Source organism: Natator depressus, chromosome 8 (genome assembly GCF_965152275.1).
Source record: "Natator depressus isolate rNatDep1 chromosome 8, rNatDep2.hap1, whole genome shotgun sequence".
Lineage (NCBI taxonomy): Eukaryota > Metazoa > Chordata > Testudines > Cheloniidae > Natator > Natator depressus.
In genome coordinates this window covers 89,520,708-89,541,912 of record NC_134241.1, presented here as the reverse complement: position 1 = coordinate 89,541,912, position 21,205 = coordinate 89,520,708, and positions in this window count along the sequence as shown.

The window sequence follows — 21,205 nt, the reverse complement described above, 5'->3', positions numbered from 1 at the left end:
ATTAAGCTTCCACCGCAGTTTTGACAGTGAGAGTCCTGCCGACCATGGCTTGTCCACAACTCAGTTACAATTTTTTGACAATCATTCCCCAGTTCAAGTAGGGCCTTAACAATAAGACACTGCCTGCTCCAAAGAGCTTACAATCTAAATAGACTAGACAGGGAAAAGGTAGAGAGGTGAAGTAACTTGTTTAAGGTCACACAGCAGGTCAGTGGTCTAGCTGGAAATAGAACATGTGGGTTTTGGCTCTGAGTCAGGTGTACTATCACTAGACCATTCTGCCACTCAAGAATATCCACCATGATTACAAAAGGGATTATCAACTGGGTTTAAACCAGGGAGCTGCAGATCTAGTGTCACTATGAAGCTAGTGTCACTATGACTTGACCTATAGGACTAATACTATGCATACTTTGGCAGTGACTAGGCACAGGGGGTGAGTTAATTTTGTATTCCCTGGCTTTTTGCATGTCAAGAGTTTTGCATTTTAAAAAATCTATTTCTTGGAGTGTTAATGTGTGCACTGGTTTGAAAAAGGTTCTAGAAACTATCATATTCTTTGGCTAAATTAATGCACTCAACTGAAATTCAATGAGAACTGAAAACAGATACAAAAAACTAGAAAGCTGGAGTTAACTAAGTGACACCCAGTCGCACATCTCAACAAATAATGATGGTCTGTTTATGCTGCATTACTCTTCTCTAAGCTCCACATATTACTATAATTATTAACTACTAGTCCTAAAATCTATAGAGTTATCATTATTGTTATTATTATGAAACTCAATCCCATTTTCATGTCATAAAGATAAACCAAATCTCATTTCAATTAGTTGCAGCAGGAGGGAATGAACTTTAAACAGACATTTAATTTCTGAAAAAAAAATTAGGAAGTTCTTCATGGAAATGTTATGGCATTTTGAAACAGATTAATAGTTCAGTATGAACACATCTACCCTGCAGCTAAATGATGGCTGTACTATGATCAGGAGACAGGTTAAATGAGCAAAACCAGTTGATACCACCGGTTTGGATCTAACCAAATAGTATTCATTTTTATGACTTTTTAGCTATATTATTTTTTCATTCATATGCTATCAGAATTGTTACAGGGGGTTATTTGCTTTGTGGCTGGATTCTATTTGCTTAATTAAAAACACTCCATTTCCAAGAGTGGGTCAGATGGTGTGCATTGCATTCTGGCCCCTGCTGGGTTAGTCTGGAACTGTGCCAGCTTGGGGACACTTAGGAGCGGCAATCCTTCCACTACCTTCCCATTGTTCAGGGGCAGTGCACCACCTTAAGATGGTGCAGCCTGCCTTCCCAGGACACCCAGTCAGCTCCACAGGGGACATGGCATTGACTCCTTCCCACTTCCTCTGGGATAGAGGGCAGAGAGCAAGCAGTCCTTCAGCTCCCCAAGACCAGGGATTGCAGTTGTTCCTAGTCCTTGAACACAATCCTCAGGGGGTTAGAAGGGAAGGAAGCTCCTTGGGCCCTCACGTCCATGCAATGGCACAAGGACATTGACCCATAATGATTAACACAATAGGATCCCAATAAGTTACACCACTGCTTTCCTCCAAGGTATGTTTATTTTTAATTGGAAAATGCCAAAACTGGTGGAAAGTGAGAAGAGGGGGTGATTAGTTTGTTTTTGGCCAAAAAATGTTCAACTGGGGGGGTTTCTGTTTTTGATAAAAAATCAAAAATGTTCCAAACAGTTGTAACTGCCTCTTCCTCATATAAACATCCAACCTACAGGCTGCTCTACACACTGCAGACTTGTATGGATTAGAGGAGATGATAGGTTGCTGTTTACACTTTCCTGTTTTGGAGAAGTTATTGGAACATTCTTCCATTTAGTCTCTTCTAAGGGGTATGTTCGGGTCCTAGAGATTTCAAATATTTTAAAAATGTGTTAGCAGACACTAGGCCAAGTGGGTGTTTACAATAAATAAATGAATGAATAAATAAATACTAAAAAAAGTCTCCTCTAGCCTAGCTCTGTGCAAACATTACATATACTAGCCTGTTGCCTCTGGATTGAAATCCTATTTTAGGTCTAAGATTAAAATGAGTTGGTGATCTCACCATAGACCTTGGGAGGCAGCAGTTTGTGTCATCAAACTTCTGCACAACTTGCTATGATTAGCAGTCTCTGCAAAGAAAAAAGCAATAATATGGACTGAAATAATGAAGAGGATTACATGTTAGGACTGAGCTGTATTGCCAGAGCTTCATAAGCAAACCTGCACAATATTTGCCCTCTGTAAGAATCAGATACACCATGTCTGGTGCAGAGCCATGCAAATTGGAACCCCATGCCTTAGGAGAACCTGCTTCGCCCTTGGGAGACAATCCCCATTGAGTGGCAGGCTGCCTTTCCCTCAGGGGAAGGTCAGAGTTAGTTTGTGGCATGGGACCAATAGGAATTACTGCAGCCTCTGACAGTCCTGGTCTCATCCTCTTGTCACCAGCATAACTCCATTTTCATCCATCCTGTGGACCCTCTCCACTAACAGAGAGGAGCGTGCAATTACTTTCTCCCACCAGAGCACTGGTGGACCTTCTGCCTCTTCTGACTTACACCAGCAGAAGCCATGGTAAATGCATTCCTATGTCTGGTTCTAGCCAGCGCGTATTAGTCCCTATGCCACCAAATACATTCAGAATAAGCACTAGTGAAAAGAACTGATAGTGCAGCTAGAATCAGGTAGAAAATACAAACATCTTTACATAGTGAATGGACTGCACACAAAAAAACAATCTTACAAATGATGTGATCATGAGGACAATGAAGGGATTTGACCAAATGTGGTTCAGTTACTTATCACTGTGTCCTCTCTTCCCATCCTGGGACTTGAAGGAGGAACTGAATATGATGAGACAGAGAAGTTTGGGGAAGTGCTATGGTCTGTGTTATACAGGTGGTCAGACAATAATCATAATGGTCTCTTCTAGCCTCTGAAGGAGCTACCACAACAATGAGGAAAAAGACAGCTCTTCTGGTAGGAAAGAGGCCAGCAGAAGCTGGGAGGCATTTCAGTGATGGAGACGGGACCAGAATGGGAGGAAAGGATGATCTTAAGAATCAAAGAAGAGCATATGGATGGAGCAGGCATCAGCTGACAAAGGATAAGACAGAGAGAAGCATGGATGGCAGCAGAAAGCAGGGAGTGTAAAGTCAGTAAAAGTTTGGGGAGAGGCGGTGGAGGAAAGATTTCAGAGAAAGAATGATTGCCTTCTTGGGGCCTGAAATTAGGATTCAGTTGTGTGCATTATTATTGGTAGAGCTGGAAACAGTGCCTAAAGTTAAAGTTGCCTGACACTTTCCATTTTAAATAACCGTTTTCTGTTGCTCATAATTTTGCCCACCTTCAACAGTTTAGGCATGAAATTTTGCATGTGACATGCCTGCCTCCAGCTGAACTTTTTTCTAAAGTTTCAGCAAAAATAGTTCAGCCATTTCACAGAATGAGGTTAGGGTGGGAAATCCATTATTTTATCCATTTAAAAAAAAATCCTTACAGCCATTTCATTGAGAAACGGTAGCATCTCCAGGCTTCATACCAGCAACTTAAAATTTGGCAGGATTGCCCTGGTATCAAGATTGTGCCTTTTGCTATTCCTGTGGAAAAACTGCCCATAACTGGAATGCAACTCAAGTTTCCTGAATCTAACATTTCAGCAAATATCTCTGAAACCTACTGACTCTGTGTGTTTCTCTTCCCTCTCTAGTGCTGGTTGACAGAGGATGATAAGAGACTTCAGGAAAGCAGACTTCGACTCCCTCAGGGAACAGATGGCCAGGATCCCCTGGGGGACTAACATGAAGGGGAAGGGAGTCCAGGAGAGCTGGCTGTATTTCAAGGAATCCCTGTTGAGGTTACAGGGACAAACCATCCTGATGAGTCGAAAGAATAGTAAATATGGCAGGCGACCAGCTTGGCTTAATGGTGAAATCCTAGCGGATCTTAAACATAAAAAAGAAGCTTACAAGAAGTGGAAGGTTGGACATATGACCAGGGAAGAGTATAAAAATATTGCTCGGGCATGTAGGAAAGATATCAGGAGGGCCAAATCGCACCTGGAGCTGCAGCTAGCAAGAGATGTCAAGAGTAACAAGAAGGGTTTCTTCAGGTATGTTGGCAACAAGAAGAAAGCCAAGGAAAGTGTGGGCCCCTTACTGAATGAGGGAGGCAACCTAGTGACAGAGGATGTGGAAAAAGCTAATGTACTCAATGCTTTTTTTGCCTCTGTTTTCACTAACAAGGTCAGCTCCCAGACTGCTGCGCTGGGCATCACAGAATGGGGAAGGGATGGCCAGCCCTCTGTGGAGATAGAGGTGGTTAGGGACTATTTAGAAAAGCTGGACGTGCACAAGTCCATGGGGCCGGACGAGTTGCATCCGAGAGTGCTGAAGGAATTGGCGGCTGTGATTGCAGAGCCCTTGGCCATTATCTTTGAAAACTCGTGGCGAACGGGGGAAGTCCCGGATGACTGGAAAAAGGCTAATGTAGTGCCAATCTTTAAAAAAGGGAAGAAGGAGGATCCTGGGAACTACAGGCCAGTCAGCCTCACCTCAGTCCCTGGAAAAATCATGGAGCAGGTCCTCAAAGAATCAATCCTGAAGCACTTACATGAGAGGAAAGTGATCAGGAACAGTCAGCCTGGATTCACCAAGGGAAGGTCATGCCTGACTAATCTAATCGCCTTTTATGATGAGATTACTGGTTCTGTGGATGAAGGGAAAGCAGTGGATGTATTGTTTCTTGACTTTAGCAAAGCTTTTGACACGGTCTCCCACAGTATTCTTGTCAGCAAGTTAAGGAAGTATGGGCTGGATGAATGCACTATAAGGTGGGTAGAAAGCTGGCTAGATTGTCGGGCTCAACGGGTAGTGATCAATGGCTCCATGTCTAGTTGGCAGCCGGTGTCAAGTGGAGTGCCCCAGGGGTCGGTCCTGGGGCCGGTTTTGTTCAATATCTTCATAAATGATCTGGAGGATGGTGTGGATTGCACTCTCAGCAAATTTGCAGATGATACTAAACTGGGAGGAGTGGTAGATACGCTGGAGGGGAGGGATAGGATACAGAAGGACCTAGACAAATTGGAGGATTGGGCCAAAAGAAATCTGATGAGGTTCAATAAGGATAAGTGCAGGGTCCTGCACTTAGGATGGAAGAATCCAATGCACCGCTACAGACTAGGGACCGAATGGCTAGGCAGCAGTTCTGCGGAAAAGGACCTAGGGGTGACAGTGGACGAGAAGCTGGATATGAGTCAACAGTGTGCCCTTGTTGCCAAGAAGGCCAATGGCATTTTGGGATGTATAAGTAGGGGCACAGCGAGCAGATCGAGGGACGTGATCGTTCCCCTCTATTCGACACTGGTGAGGCCTCATCTGGAGTACTGTGTCCAGTTTTGGGCCCCACACTACAAGAAGGATGTGGATAAATTGGAGAGAGTCCAGCGAAGGGCAACAAAAATGATTAGGGGTCTAGAGCACATGACTTATGAAGAGAGGCTGAGGGAGCTGGGATTGTTTAGTCTGCAGAAGAGAAGAATGAGGGGGGATTTGATAGCTGCTTTCAACTACCTGAAAGGGGGTTCCAAAGAGGATGGCTCTAGACTATTCTCAATGGTAGCAGATGACAGAATGAGGAGTAATGGTCTCAAGTTGCAATGGGGGAGGTTTAGGTTGGATATTAGGAAAAACTTTTTCACTAAGAGGGTGGTGAAACACTGGAATGCGTTACCTAGGGAGGTGGTAGAATCTCCTTCCTTAGAGGTTTTTAAGGTCAGGCTTGACAAAGCCCTGGCTGGGATGATTTAACTGGGAATTGGTCCTGCTTCGAGCAGGGGGTTGGACTAGATGACCTTCTGGGGTCCCTTCCAACCCTGATATTCTATGATTCTATGATAACCAACTACTGCTATCAGTTGCTCAATTAAATCAAGTGTCAGAGGTCTGTGTGGTGGATCTAAACGTTCCAGCCTGGCTGATAAACAGTGTAAGGCCACATCTACACTACCCACCGGATCAGCGGGTAGTGATCCATCTATTGGGGATTGATTTATCGCGTCTAGTGTAGACACGATAAATCGATCCCAAATCGCTCTGCTGTCGACTCCGGAACTCCACCAGGGCGAGAGGTGGAAGCGGAGTCGACAGGGGAGCGGCAGCCATCGATCCCGCGCCACGAGGACGCGAAGTAAGTGATTCTAAGTCTATCTAAGATACGTCGACTTCAGCTACGCTATTCTCATAGCTGAAGTTGCGTATCTTAGATTGATCCCCCCCCATAATGTAGACCAGGCCTTAGTTTCAATATGACACCACATGATGGAATTTCTGTTCTTCATTTTTTAAATAAAACTAGGAAACTACATCTAAAAACTACATTAAAAGAACAAAGTCAAGCACCCAAAAGTTAGGAAATGCTAGAGTTAAGGATGCCCAGGCAACATTAATTCAGCTCCCTTGTAGGTATGCAGTATGATAGTCTTTAATTACATGATCATACACTTTTTTTTTCTGCAGGATCCCTGCCTCATTTCAACCTTAATGTTCTTTTAATATAGTTTTTGGATGAAATCTAAAATAAAATGGATTGGGTTATTTAAAGCAGATTAATCTTGAATCGTGGCACTAACATCTCATTTTGGGTCTCCAGTGACCCATGCTTTTGGATCACGCTGTCAGCAGAAGAACCCCTTGGTGGAATTATACCTCTATAATATACAGTTACCTTTTATTTACTGTATATCTATTGTCGTCTTATTCCTCAGTGAATGTTCCATATCTCTTTTTTAAAAAAGAAATCTATAAACTCTTCAGATTGTATTGTTATAAAATTGCCAATAAAATCTAGCAAGGATATCTTAAATTTAACCAACATGGTTTCTATTTACAAATTATTACAAGGGTTGTTTCCAGCTTCTCCTCCTTTCTTAGTGCATAGATTGTATTATCATATGCATTACGTTTAAGGGCTGGGAAACTTGTTTTAGATATGCCTAAATAAGAAGTACTACACTTGTCTTCACTAATGGTCCAAAACACCAAGGCCAAGATTTTCAAAAGTGGTGTGAATGCCCAACCTGAGACCCTTTTAAGCATCCTGCTTTTCAGAGGGTGAATGTTCAGCACTTTCTTTAAAGACTTCTCAAACTGTGCACCCAAAATCATGAGTCCCTTTTGATAATGTTGGATCACATCTTCTAATGGTGCTAGTGCAGTGGTATGGGCATCTACTGTCGCACTTTTTTTAATCCCCTTCATTCACAGAAAGCTTTTGCTTAACTTCCATTATAACAACAGTGAGCCAGTAACTGAGGAAGAGATGTTTCGTATGAATTGGACCCAACATCTGAGTCATTCCAATGATCAAGGTTTACTTGCTTGCTATAGGTCCTAATTGTCTCTGGAATCACCACTGCTTTCTCTCAACAAGTCTGCCTTGTTCGGCTAGCCACATATTCGAGATTATCTGTGCAAAAGAGAGATTCTTGACATATGCTCTGGATTTCCTTGGCTTCTCAATCTACCATCTGTGCTAGGCAACAAAGAGTTTTATGGTGCTTACAGACACCAGAGCTGTAAGGTTCCCCAGTTACAGCAAATTGTGATACACTATAGTTGTTAAAATTAAATGGGGGATGGGGCAGGAAAGTGTTACAGATCTTGGAAACTACAGGGAGCGGTCACTTAAACTATAATGAAATCGGAAGGGGAAAGGGTCTCTTGGGAACAAGAATATTCTGTGGTGACTGCTCTTCTGAGAGTCACTTGATGTCCAAAACACTAAGTCTTGATGGATTCCTTTGCTAAGTGAGCTATTTGTATGTTGTTGATGTTTAATTAAGGGTCTCTTCAAAACTTTAATAAAATAATCATTAATTATACATAGATAATGCTCTAGCTTTGAAATGATATCCAGGAATCATCAGAAATGCAACCACCTGTGTAGTTGAAGGAAGCAACTGCTTCACACCACACAGCAAGGCTGCACAACAATTCATGAGAGAAAGTGAAGATTGTGTACAACTGAGACCTTAAGCAGAATTTAGGAAGGCAGAATGTGATTATCCAAATGTAATTTAATCAAGATTCCAGGGCTGACATGTCTGCTCTTGCAAATAAACACTAGGGATGGCCTTCTAATGCCCACAGGTTTTCAAGATTCTAGTTTAGCACTTCCACAAATGTAGTGCCCCAATAACACTAACATAAGGTAGTGGTTCAATATAGATGTGGAGGGAAGAATGTTAGGCCTACTGAATTAGTAACACTACTTCTTGAGCCTCTCTCTTGTGAAATCAATATCACACCATGAAGTGTCAAACCTGGATTTGAAATACTGCTGTTTTTGAACTGACAATGTCAATATAAACTTTAAAATCTCGAGAATTCAATTCTCAACCTTTTAAAATCTGGTTCTGCTCTGAAAAGTGATTCTGTAAACGTGCAAGCAGAGGGTTCTGTGTTTATTGTATCTCAGCAGCTTCCATTTCAAACGAATTCAAGAAAAGATTTTTTTTTTAATTCTTCACCACCAACAACTGCCACTATTATAAACTCCATTTGGGAACTGAAAGTCAAGCTGGGTTTGTTCCTTTATATGTATCATTCACAACAAATAGCAGAGTATAATTTATCCTGGAGAACCTCTAACTGACACCTGTGCAATCCAGTTGCCATCAACGGGGGTTGTACATGTCTAAATGATTCTCTAAATTCTAGTTATAGCGCTAACTTTAATGATAAAGAGGAGGACTAGAATCCAGTTCATTTGCTTAGAATTCATTGACTCTATTGTGTGCATGAGGGCCCACAAACTGATCTGGTATTTTGGTTGCAAGGGCAGGGGTGTGGAGGAGTTGGCTTTTTTGGTTACCACTTGCCACTCCTTTTCATGAACTCCATTCTCTCCAACCTTTTTTTCACCATATCCTCACTTGATATGCATCCTCTCATCAGAGAATGGCTCTGTTCACCACGTATACTGGTTTCCACAGATACCCTCACATGTGCACATCAGAGAGCAGGCAAAACAGACATCCTTGTTCATATTTCCTTGTTGTGGGAGGGGACAAACTGGCCAAATGGAAGCAGTAGCCTCTGAAAATCAGACCTTAGGTGAATAAAGTTAGGCACTCAAAACTAGAAATCACTTTTGAAACTATGGCCCTTAGTGCCACATTTGTTGGTTGTTGGTGCTGCTCATGAACACTAATATCCAGGGCTCTGAAGTGCTACACAAATATAAATAATAACAATATGCAATTCAATTGCCACATGCAGTAATGACTAAAACACTGTTGGTAGAACTAAGGATCTGAGGGTAGCATAGCTTGCAAATTCCATTTATTTATTATTTTCCACCTTAACTTTTCTCAACTTTCCACCTGCATTTCTGCTACATGGCAGCACTTATTCTGGACCCTGCCCAGCTATTGTATTAATCACACTGGAAATCCTCATAATAGTATTCATTGTAAACAGTGGCTGGCAAAATGAATTGCAGTTTTACAGTAAAAGCAGTTGGAGTAATTGGTTCACCTTAAATTGTATTTGAAATAGATTCAATATATAAGGTGTTCATATATTATATTTAATAACAAGAAAAGTATGTGATTAGATACCAACTGAGTATTAAGAATGTTTATTGAAGTGTAATAGCTAAAGTTGTTAAAAAAAATTAAAAGTCTTTGTTAATCAATTGGTATATAATTATCCTATAATAACTCTTATTAAACTAAAATTAAATCTGCAGCTGAGACACTTAATTTAAACTGACTGTGAGCAAAGAAACAGTCCAATTTTTTAACTGTAAAATAAACAAATCACTTTGTGTAACAACTGTTTACTACATTTTAGACTGAAATGGAACTCTCTCAGAGAATGAGTGCAGGGATGCTAGTCAGTATCTCATTTATGCATTTGCCTTCTCTCTGTTTAGTTGTGGCCTGGGTGTCTGATTTGCTTCACCTCTGTGCGGTTATTCTGAATAACCATTCAGTGAATGTGCAAATCTCTGTACTATGATTGGCTACTATAATTTTCTGCTCTGATTGGCTCCTCCGTGCAGAATTTTCAAGCTCTTTGCCAGCAATAAAGACATTGCCTCAACTTCTCTCTTCCCTCAGCTGGTGCAGTAAAACACCCAAAAGCAAAGAAAATGAGGCTGTCAAATTCTGAAATTAAATAAATTACATTCAAAATAAACCTACAAGAGCTTGGCTCAATCCCCTGTTTCCTTCTTCCTCCATCCATCTCCCACGAACCACCCCTACCTTCTGCAAAGACCTGCAAGTCTCTTGGCTCTAGAATAACTCTTATCTATTTGTATGTACATTGTTTGCATTACCTCTCAGAGCTCTTTCAGAGGGATTTCTGCAGAGAAAGGGGGAGCAATCTAGAAAGCTCATCCATGTGGGAAGAAGACTACCCTTGTGCATGGATGCAGAGGGGGATATGAGGCCTTGTAAAACCGATATAACCTAGGAAGCTGTAGCAGCTCATGCTTTTATCTCTGTTGGGCCCCAGTTCAATCCCCAGCAGTGTGCTGACCAAGACTGCAGCGGTCACATTGCAGACAGTTTTCACTACAGCAAGACCCCCTCAAATCCAGACACTGCACCAAATAGAATCAGCCCATAAAAACTAAACATAACACCCGCCTTGCGGGAAGTGAGAGGATCTCAGGTGATAGATGAGTCCATCTAGACTGAGGTTTCAGGTGTAAAAGCTTAATAACTGGACACAGTGAATGGTACAGATTGGGTCATTAAAGTCAGGACAGAAGCGGAATGTAAATGACTGAGCAAGAACATCAACACAGACCAAGTTTTGCCACTAAGTAGCAGTGGGAGTATAAGGGTCCTTGTTACAGAGTGGCTGGCAATGGTGTTATTGTTAAGGCTGAGAAGGACTGCGACATTCCAAGTCTTTCTTTTCACTTGTAAAACAGTAAGATCTTGAGCTTGAGCCTTCACTTCAAAGGTAGTCAGCACGACTGCTTAACAAAGGAGAAACATGAGATGGATGGGAAGACCAAAAAAAAGAAAAAATTCAAATGGGCTACACAATGCTGTACAGATTGCAAACCAACGCCTCTGGAAGAAGGGAAGACTACCCAGGACTCCATGGGTGACATGGGGCCATGATTTCACTCCATGACAATAACTCAACCTAGAAATAACTAGGGAATAGACCAGAATTTTGGCAGCAGGCACAGTAAAATATATGAATTTTTTAAAAGACAAAATAAGGTGCATCTTCCCATTTCCTTCCAGTGAAGATGAGATAAGCAGTTAACTCAGGACCAAAGATAACACCAAAATACTCTACTGAAGAAATGTGGCCCAGGTAGGAAGACCTGATGTCTATAAGAGCCAGAGATGGAACCTTGCCCACTGGATCAAGCAATGCTTCACTTTTATCCATATTCAACAGGAAAAATATGCTGTTTATACACAATGGGAGAAGTCTCTGATGTATTGAGAACATGCCCTACATGATACAGAGAAGGTTCTGATGCGCACCATAAAAGAGGGTTCTTGATATTAGCCTAAGACAGCTGCAAGGAAAAATCCACCAGAAAGAGAACAAAAAAGAGCAATCTTTCTTCCTCTCCACTTAGTAGAAGATCAGCTTATTTTTTCCCATCAGCCATGAGTTTTGAACACTTTGGTCATCAGAAGGCCCCAGCTGGCAACCTGAGACTTCCAAAGAACCTAATCTAGACGTAAGGCCAGGACTACTTTATTGTTTAAAAAAGCCACCTTGATACCTTAATGGGGGTAATATTTGGTCCTCATGACTCAGGCTGAGAGTTGATGTGGGCATAGAAAGATACTCATTGTAGAGCCATGCAGAGGATGTAAATTCTGTTTCATGGAGGATTTTGAAATTTGTCTTCATTCCAATTAGGAACAGAACCTCAATTTTGAAATTCTCTGCAGAAGAAAATTCTGAAAAAAAAATTATTTTGAATTTGACTTTTTAAATTTTATATTATCTAATACTAGCTAAAAGAAATTCTAAATGAAAAGCCTTTTCTAAAAGAAAAATGAAAACATTTAATTCCAAAAATGTCGATATGGGACATTTTGACATTGTTGGAACCTTCCCCCCCCTACTTTTTCTTTGAAATAAAATTTTGGTGGAATCTACATGATTTTGGGAAGCATTTCAATTTCACCAGACCTGCATGGTTCCATCAAAGTTCTTCTGACCAGCTTTACTCATTTGCATGAATCACGATGTACTCTGTTATCAACACAAGGGGAAAAAAGCTTTTGTAGGTTGGATGAATTGCCAACAATGGCTATAAATCAGGTAAAATGCTGAGGTCTAGGATAGCAGATGCTACCAATCTTTTCCCATCAACATAGCCTTCGGTATTTTATGGTTGTGACAGTTTATTTTATTTTATTATTTTGGGTTGGGTTTCTTTGCTAATTAATTATTCAATCATACTACTACAGTGAAATATACTATTCACCAGCTAATCTATGCTAAAAAAGTGTGCTCTACTCAGTGACACAAGAAAATATTGTAATACCACCACTTCTATGCGCGCTCATTGCTTTCAGTGACATTATTAATACTTTCATCAAAGGAAATGATAATAAATAGCTGTTTTGTTCAACCTTCAGGGATTAATGTTCCTGGAACACTGTAAGGTTTCAAGGAATTTCTGTTGAATTGTGCTGGTAATCTACTTTTTTAATAATCCTCTTTCTCCCAACTTGATCAACTTTGAGTGCCAAGCAGGTGTGTGCAAATCACTGGGTGATATGGCTCATACAACTGATGTAGCTCTTGCACTTCTCACACTGCAATACCCTAAGCCTCAGTTCAAGTCTGAACCACAGCAGACATTTCTGATTCACCACTTCAGTTTTATACTGGTGTGATTTTATTTACATATAAGATTTGCAATTGCTCTGCTGATCCATCCAATCCTTCCAGAAATGGTGCTGGATGAAAGTAACTCCATAGATTTCAGTCACACCAGTGTAGAACTGGAGTAACATTATATCCATTTTACAAAGGGAAAACGGTGCCACAGAGAGACAAAATGGGTATAATGATACTGACCTCCGTTTTAAAATTCTTTAAGATCTATGGATGAATATCATTATATTATATATAACTGGACACAGTGAATGGTACAGATTGGGTCATTAAAATCAGGACAGAAGCTGAATGTAAATGGCTGAACAGGAACATAAACACAGACCAAGTTTTGCCACTAAGTAGGATTGGGAGTATAAGGGTATTATTATTATTATTATTTATTATGTTTTGTGCATTTGATTGTGCCAAATACTACCTTCCCCAGGCAGACATGAGAACAGAGGTTCACAATATTATTTACTATGATAAATTCATACGCAATATCATCGCACATCACCTCTCAGCTATCCCTAGGTGTGAGTGGTGTCCTTCATCATAGATCCAAATCTGCCTCTATGCCATATTAAACCTGGTGTTGTGTGGATTTTATTATTTTAAATGATTTAGAATAGGAACAGTGACTCATGAAACGAAGCTTATGAAAAGTGGTATTTCTTCTGGAGAAATGTTTAAAGCTCTCTGCACTATTATTTTTGTAATGTCCCTTCTTTTAGGTCTTTGCCCTATGTTAGGTTCTGGGAAGTTGCAAGGTTAGATCTGTATTCTCCAATCATGTATGGTGGTCAGTAAATATCAGCAACTCAATTGCCAAACACATCCAACCTTGCTGCCTTGGCTTTGGCATGTCTTCTGTACTTGACCTCTGGTTTGATTAGCTGAAATGTCAAGTGTGGCTAGCTTCTTGGTCTCTCTCTGCTTTGTATTGTGATTTTAACCTCAGAGGTAAATTGTCACTTAAAATATTTGAATTCAGGAAACAAAACCATTCCCTCTAATTCAATATAGCCATGTCCAGCCTTCTAAAAGTTATGAATTGTGTGTGATGTAAAAAACCTTCTCCATACATGAGATGAGACAAACCACAACTCTTTATTCATTGTACTTGTCCCTTGGCACATAACATTTGTATATCACACAAGGAATAACCTGTGTCACTGCTCTTATAGGCACAGACCAGACTCAATGCCTGCCCTTCACTGTTTTTACATCATGATTCATATACTCTCCCAGCTCTTTTTGACTGCCTGCAATTACGTGTGACAAATGATTCTTCAGCGAGTCTGCTTTACCTTTTCAAAATGTTTCCGTGGTTCACAGATAAGTCAGCTAACGTATACTGTATTGTCTTGCGGGAAGTAAATCCCAGGGCACACACAGGAACAAGTTCCTTCCACACCATTTTATGGGCAGAACTCCAGATGCCCACCTTACACTCTGCTGTAGCTCATGTACTCCTGATTGACTGTGCCAGCAGTGCTGCCTTCTTAGGTGACAGTGGTATGGTGAGTAACATGGGACGCATTGTTCCATACTCTCATGAGAATATGAATCATTGTTTCTCAAGGAACTTAACAGCGTCTATAATATAACGTTTAATCGGCACAAATCATTGATCTGGAATCTCCAATTTTATAACATTCAATTGAACAACGTCCCTCAGTGCTACCATTTTTATGCCTCTTTGCCACATATATGTCCTGGATGAAACTCTTTCCTGATTTAAACCTTGTAAAAATCCATCCTGATCTCACTCCCACTAGTGCAAGTCAGGAGTAGCTCCACTGAAGTCAATGGAATTACACTGGTGTAATTCTCTTGTAAGTGAGAGGAGATCAGTCCCATTGACTTTGATGGGGTAACACATGGTATTAATCAGGATAGAATTAAGCTTCTCTTCAATTATTCCAATTTTACAGTCTAAGGGCCTTATTCACATTAGACGTTTCGTGCTGTATCTGTCTAGGAACAGAACTAGCCACAATTGAATCTCAAATGAAGTTTTTCATTAAAAATGGATTTTTTTATTCAAAAAGGGCTTGGGTGGGAAATGAGTCCCTTCTGAAAGATATGAAATTGAAACAGTTTGGACATTCTCAATGTTTTTAATTAAATTGTTGTCCTGGGATGGTTTTATTTTGTTTTGGTTTTTTGTTTTTCTAAAGCCACCTCTCTCTTGGAATTTATATGCCCTCGCTCCTCCTCCCCCGCATCAGCAAGTCATCCAACCGGGTTCAGTACCTGGCCAACCATTCTTCCTAAAGTCAGCCAAGCTGCAAAAGCATATTTTGTCCTGTTCCACATAGGTTCCTCCACACTAGCCAAACAGGTGTGGAGATGGTGTTAAAATGACCATCTCCTCCTCTGGTGAGCATCTTTGCCTGGTTCTGCAGCACCATACCAGAGCCTCATATTTTCCCGTTTTTCAAAGTTAACCCAGCTCCGAGTCGAATCGTCTCTTGCCAAAGGTGTTGAAGTTTAGGACAGAAGGACAGTGCCATGCTCCTGGCTGGTAGCACTGCCCTCCACAAACATTTCACGTTCATATGTGGTCCTTGGCTCTTGCCCATCTCTTTCTGAGGCACAGTGACTGCCTAGTTGGTTAGAACTTTAGCCAGACAATGAGGGGCACATGAGCAGCCCGCATAACACTGCGAGGGTCATCTGTTCTGCAGGAAGTGTCCTTTATGCTAGGAATGATGTCACATGCCCCCTTCCACTTGATTACACCTTTTGACCTTTATGCGCCAAGAAAGAAAAATGACACAAAAGGACAGGAAGAGATAGTTTGCAGACACTTGTGGCTGCCACTGAGATAGACTATGCCACACCATTGGCTTGTATAGCTGCATGCAGCCGTTATGTCTATCTAATGGGAAAGTACTACTCTCTGTACACACTCTATGGGCCTGATTCTCCAATGCTCATAGAGCACTTACCCTCCTGCAACGTAGGTGCAAAATGCTACTGTTTGGATCTTTACACCCAGTTTGCACAGAGGTAAATGACTGTACAAGGTGCAAGGCAGGAGAAAATAGGGCCCTATGTGCTGGCAGTCTCCAAACCAAATTGAAACCTACACCTGTGCCATGTAAAAGAGCACAACTGTGAATGGTCACTGTCAGAGGACACATCCTCTTCTCTGAAGTGATGACAAACATTTGCAGCCCAGTCTGAATAAAATTAGATGTGTAGGATGTCTTGAAAGATAAGCGCACACAGAACAAATCAGCGTTAGTGTGCTCTCCTGTTCACAATTGCATATACAGCCTCTCTGGTAGGCCTATTGCTGCTCTTCCAGAGCAAAGGACAAGCTGCTGTACAACAGGGAGCTTTCCTAGAAGAAATTTCATTTTGATATTGTGCATTGGGATTGAGCCAAAACATTTTCCTGCACCTTAGCTGAATAAGTGCTTCATGAAACCCCGTAGGCACAGAGCTTTTCAAAGTGGCCAGTCCTCTGAGAGAGCAGAATAGCCTAGTGCAGGCCCCAATAAATACTTGTTTGATAAAATAAAGGCAGAAGGGAGAAGAAAAGGGGGAGACATCACCACTAACAAGAGGGTAAAAGCAGAGAGGAATAGGGATAGGATCAAAGCAGAAGAGATGGAGGAGACTAAAGATACAAATGGAAAGGAAAAACAGCAGAAGACCATGGTTCATAGTAATCTGCGTCTTATCAATGTGAATTTTATGAATGCTAGTCACCTGCCCTGCTGAACTAGCCCTTCCAGGGTTAGTTCCAGGTGCAGGTGACTGATCAGAGGTTTAGTTTCTGGATGAATCTTGTAGTCAAGGGCTCTGATGTCAGTCAGACGATCAGGATTTTTTAAAACCGTGTTGTATGTCTAGTCATCTCTAATCTACCCATCACTATGGCATAAAGTTGTAGCATAAAAGGAATTGTAGGGGGAGTAGTCTCTGACCATGCCCAATGGTGATGCCCATAATAATGTTATTTACAGAGCTGGGGGTCTATTAAATTGGCAGCCACTGGGGCAACCTTTTATAATGCTAAAGTTCTAGGTAAGACTCCTCTCTCCTCCTGAATGTCCTAGCAAGTTACCAGGTGTGGTTTAGAACTAGACAGTCTGGATTCACCAAAACTTTGGGTTTCCCCAGAAATCATCAGCCTTCCCACCCCACATCCCCACTTCATCTGTCCACCAGAACCCTTGTTCTGTCTCAGGCCAGTCTCTCTGTCCTGACCCTCCCCTACGGAAAGGAATATGGGTCTGTCAAATAATACATAGCATGCCACATAATGTTTGTATTTGTTTGTGTGGGAGCTATATAATACAGCAGGGGACATTTTCATATCAATTCCTATGACTCAATATGTGGTTTCATGAGTTCTATATATAAACAATATGCTATTTAGATACCATTTACACATGATGCGCATTCGTATGTGGTATAAATATTTTTGCTCCACATTAGCAAGATGGACACCTTGATCTTTCGCTTCCCATCCAGTAGTCAGATGCTTGCTTTTTCACTAACTTATTGCTGTATCAGAGCCCCTTAGACCAATGGGCCTGGATCCTAACCAGCCAGAGATCCACTCCTACAAGATGCAACAGTCATGATCCCAAGCCTGTTTGCAGGGCTTTGGTAGGCAAGCAGATTCCAGAGCCTTGTCTTTTTCCCTTTGGAGGTAATCAGCTTCAAAGGTGTTGCCAGTCAGCTACTGGCATTGCCGCCTGTGTATGAGGGACAGGGAAGAGCATGTCACTGTGCTCTAAGCATGCTCAGATGTGTCCTCACATCGTGTGGGCCACTTCTCCTGTATTATGAACATCTCAACAGATGCAATTTGTGAGCATTGTCCAAGGCAGGACACTGAGTTCCATGGAGACATGCCAGTCACTGCATCATTCGATGTAACAAAAAGGAATATCTGCCTGGGAACAAAGCCCTGGAGAGTGCCCTGTGGAGAATCCACAGCACAGTACGTGGAAAAATCGCATTTCACGTATTCTCCTGGACACTTTTTACTCCGATCATTGATAAACCTGCTTTGCCATTCACCACAGAGCCAGCTAAGGCAATTGCTGCTGCAGGCTCAGCTGATTGTGCTGCCTGCCATCTCCCTATGACCCAGGAAACCCAACCTAACAGAGACAGAGCAGCTGGCATGGCCAATTCACACAGAACAGCAGCACTGGTCCGTTTTTTGTTTTGTTTTTATGGACAGGAGTACTGATCCCAGACTCTGAATTGTCAAGCTCCTCTTAGGATGCAGAATGCTACACTGAGAAATAAGGGAAGCAATTCAGGAAGGAGAAGAGGATGTGAATATATATCATTCAACAGCATTACCGAAAAACAACCCCTGGCAGCAGCCAGCTATGCAATGCCTGTTTATGCCAATCTCGGTTGCGGTTCCTGCTCTGATCAGAAGCACAACAAATTGTCGACTCTTCTGAATCCAATGGGCTCTGATAGCTACTGACCAAAGTGACAGAGCCCATTGCCTGCATTTGAATTTGAAAGCTGAGGAAGAGAAAGATCCACGCTTGAACACACAAATTTGGGTTTTTTTTTTAAATCTACAACTGTGTTTGCACATTCTAGCTTTTACTGGGGTAGCAATTTAGGCAACATTATTTGAATAGCAAAGTGTAATCTGCATGTTAGAAGTGTGAGATTCTTTTAAAAAAATTAAAAATCCATTTTTTTCCCCATTCATGTTCTTTGAGTCCTGGAAAAAATCTAAATAAACAAGAGATCAGATTGCAGTATGTGGCTAAAGGTCTTTCAACTGAAACAAATAAAAATAGAAAAAGCTCACCAGCATCCTTATATTTTATGTATAGTAATGCAAGTTATTTTCCACTCCGCTTAGACTTTTTACCTTTCTTTCATTTACCCTGTTTTTTACAGTTCAATAAATATTTTCCTAAGCGCCACTTGCCAAACAAAAGAGTTTAGCCTCAGTGTTACTCCTCTGACAAATATCCTTATGGTGTTGCACATGTGAGCCATTGATAAACAAATTAAAATTCTGTCCCAGCTCAGAGCTCAGCTGGCCCATTTCATCTTGCGGTATGGGTTTGTAAAGGTCTGGGTGTCTGTCATCCTCCCCTAACCTTGTCTTTGTCAAAGGGATACAAAAGCCTGTACGCTCGGGGCCTTACGATACTGATTAGTGTGAGTGACAAAGTGGAGTAGCAAGTCCACTCAGCCCTTCATAATAAATCTATCAAAGAGTAATAGAATTCCATCAATCCTGCATCATCCCTGAGGGTCGCTATGCTGGGATGGAAAGTGTGTTCCGTTGGGATTGTACAACTGTTATTATTCAATTACACTCTTTTCTTCCTAGTTAAAGACCATGATATCATTATCACTTAATGAATGCATATAATTGGATCTGGACTCTATGTTTGGCTGATGAATACCACTCACTATTCATTCAGTCTCAGCTCATCTTCTGACCATTTATTATAGACTTTTGGCTGAAAACCATGATGACAAAGGGAATTTGAAATTAGCTGAGATTTCATTCAATGCTCAGTTAGACACAAAAGCAAAATACAATTCGGATGCCTACATGAGGCTGAGGCCGTGGCCACATAGAGAAGTTGCCTAAGTTAATAGCTCCTAATTTATACATAAAAATATATAGTTAAGTGCAGAGATATTTTGCAAATGAGTCTCATAACTTTGCAAAACAGACAATCTGAGATCTCTCCTTATCTTCCCTCTCCCCTCCTCCCCCCATCCCAAATCTCCAAACGGTAAATACTATATTTTTTAAGTTAATGCTTTATTTTCCAGTTTAGGCAAAATATTAGCTTTAAAGATGTCATCTGAGCCCATTATGCTCTTTAACTCAGCCGTACTAACCCTAACACCATTTTATGATTAAATAACATTTAAATTTGACAAAGCAAAAGTGCTTTCAATACAGTATATTTATTACATCTAATATCAAGACCATCATTAAGTTTCATCAAACAGTGTGCCCCCAAAGGAAACTGGCCCTCCTATTCATATTGTTGGGAGTAAATGTAGCATACCTCCTTTGGATCACTGGTGAACAGGCCACCTCATTAATCCTAGTTAGTAGGTGCTGCTGGGCATGTGGAGCAGCCAAATCCAGATGCTACCCACAGAGCCTCTCCAGGCAGTTAGGGAATCACAGAGTACCACCTCAAGCCTTCCATACATCACTTCAAATTAAATTTACATTAAGTGCTACTCCATCAGAGCCGAGAGAAGCTGACATCTTCGGAAAATGCAGATGATAATCCATTAAATCCTATTATATACATGTCTTCTAATTTTACTTAAGCTCATGCATACCAAAGTGTGAGTTTGTGTTAAAAATTAAAGACCCTTTTACTAGAACAAAAGACTTTATGAACTGTTGACTTTGGGAGGGTTTATTACAGGATCAGGCTATTCTGTCAAGACAAGTAGACTCTTTTTTTCTCTCTTTCTCTGTAAAATTTCTGGTTAATCATTTGTTCCAGGGATCTTTTTTCAATGTGTCTTTGCTCCTTCCACCTCGAATTCTTTGTTCTCTCAAATAGGAAAGCAGCCTCTTTCGCTTAATCAAATGTTATGAATGAAACAGTGGGACACATATTGTCTCCTTTTGCAATTAAGAAAATATTTGCTGGCAGCTTCCAAACTGGCAACAGTAAGAAGATGCTATAAAATCATCACAGTGAAAACGGCTAAAGATTTAATTACCCTGTTACCGCATATGTTAATCCCTTTCTATTTTCATGGTCCTGAGTCACAGTTACTTTTACTTTGATGAGTCGCTTCTAATTTCATAGCAGTGATCTTATTATTTTTGATTCAAGATACTTAAATGTTTATATTTAACTACTGCATTTTATGTTTATGTTTGTCTGATTTACTTTTCTTGGAGAGCTGAACTAAAACGGGAAACCACAAGAATTCAAATATAAACTGATTATTAATTCAGATATTAGGCAATGAATGTGACAAAGAACAAAAAAGGCAGAAATAACACACACACAATTAATTTAAAAGCTATTTATCAAACCTTTCAAATTTTAATCAGAGTTTGGATTCCAGGCACAAGATGTGCTTTAACTTTCAAGTCATTTGTTTGAAAGTGTTCCACTGTATATGGCTGTCTTACGGTGCCAACAAAGTGGAATACATATAACTATAATAATTCTTAGAATATACAAAACCCTAAGTGAGGTCAACGCCTTAACTGGTGTCAATTGGCATGGCTCTATCTTTCAGCTGAACTGAGGTCAGTGGAGTTATGCTGATTTACCCAAG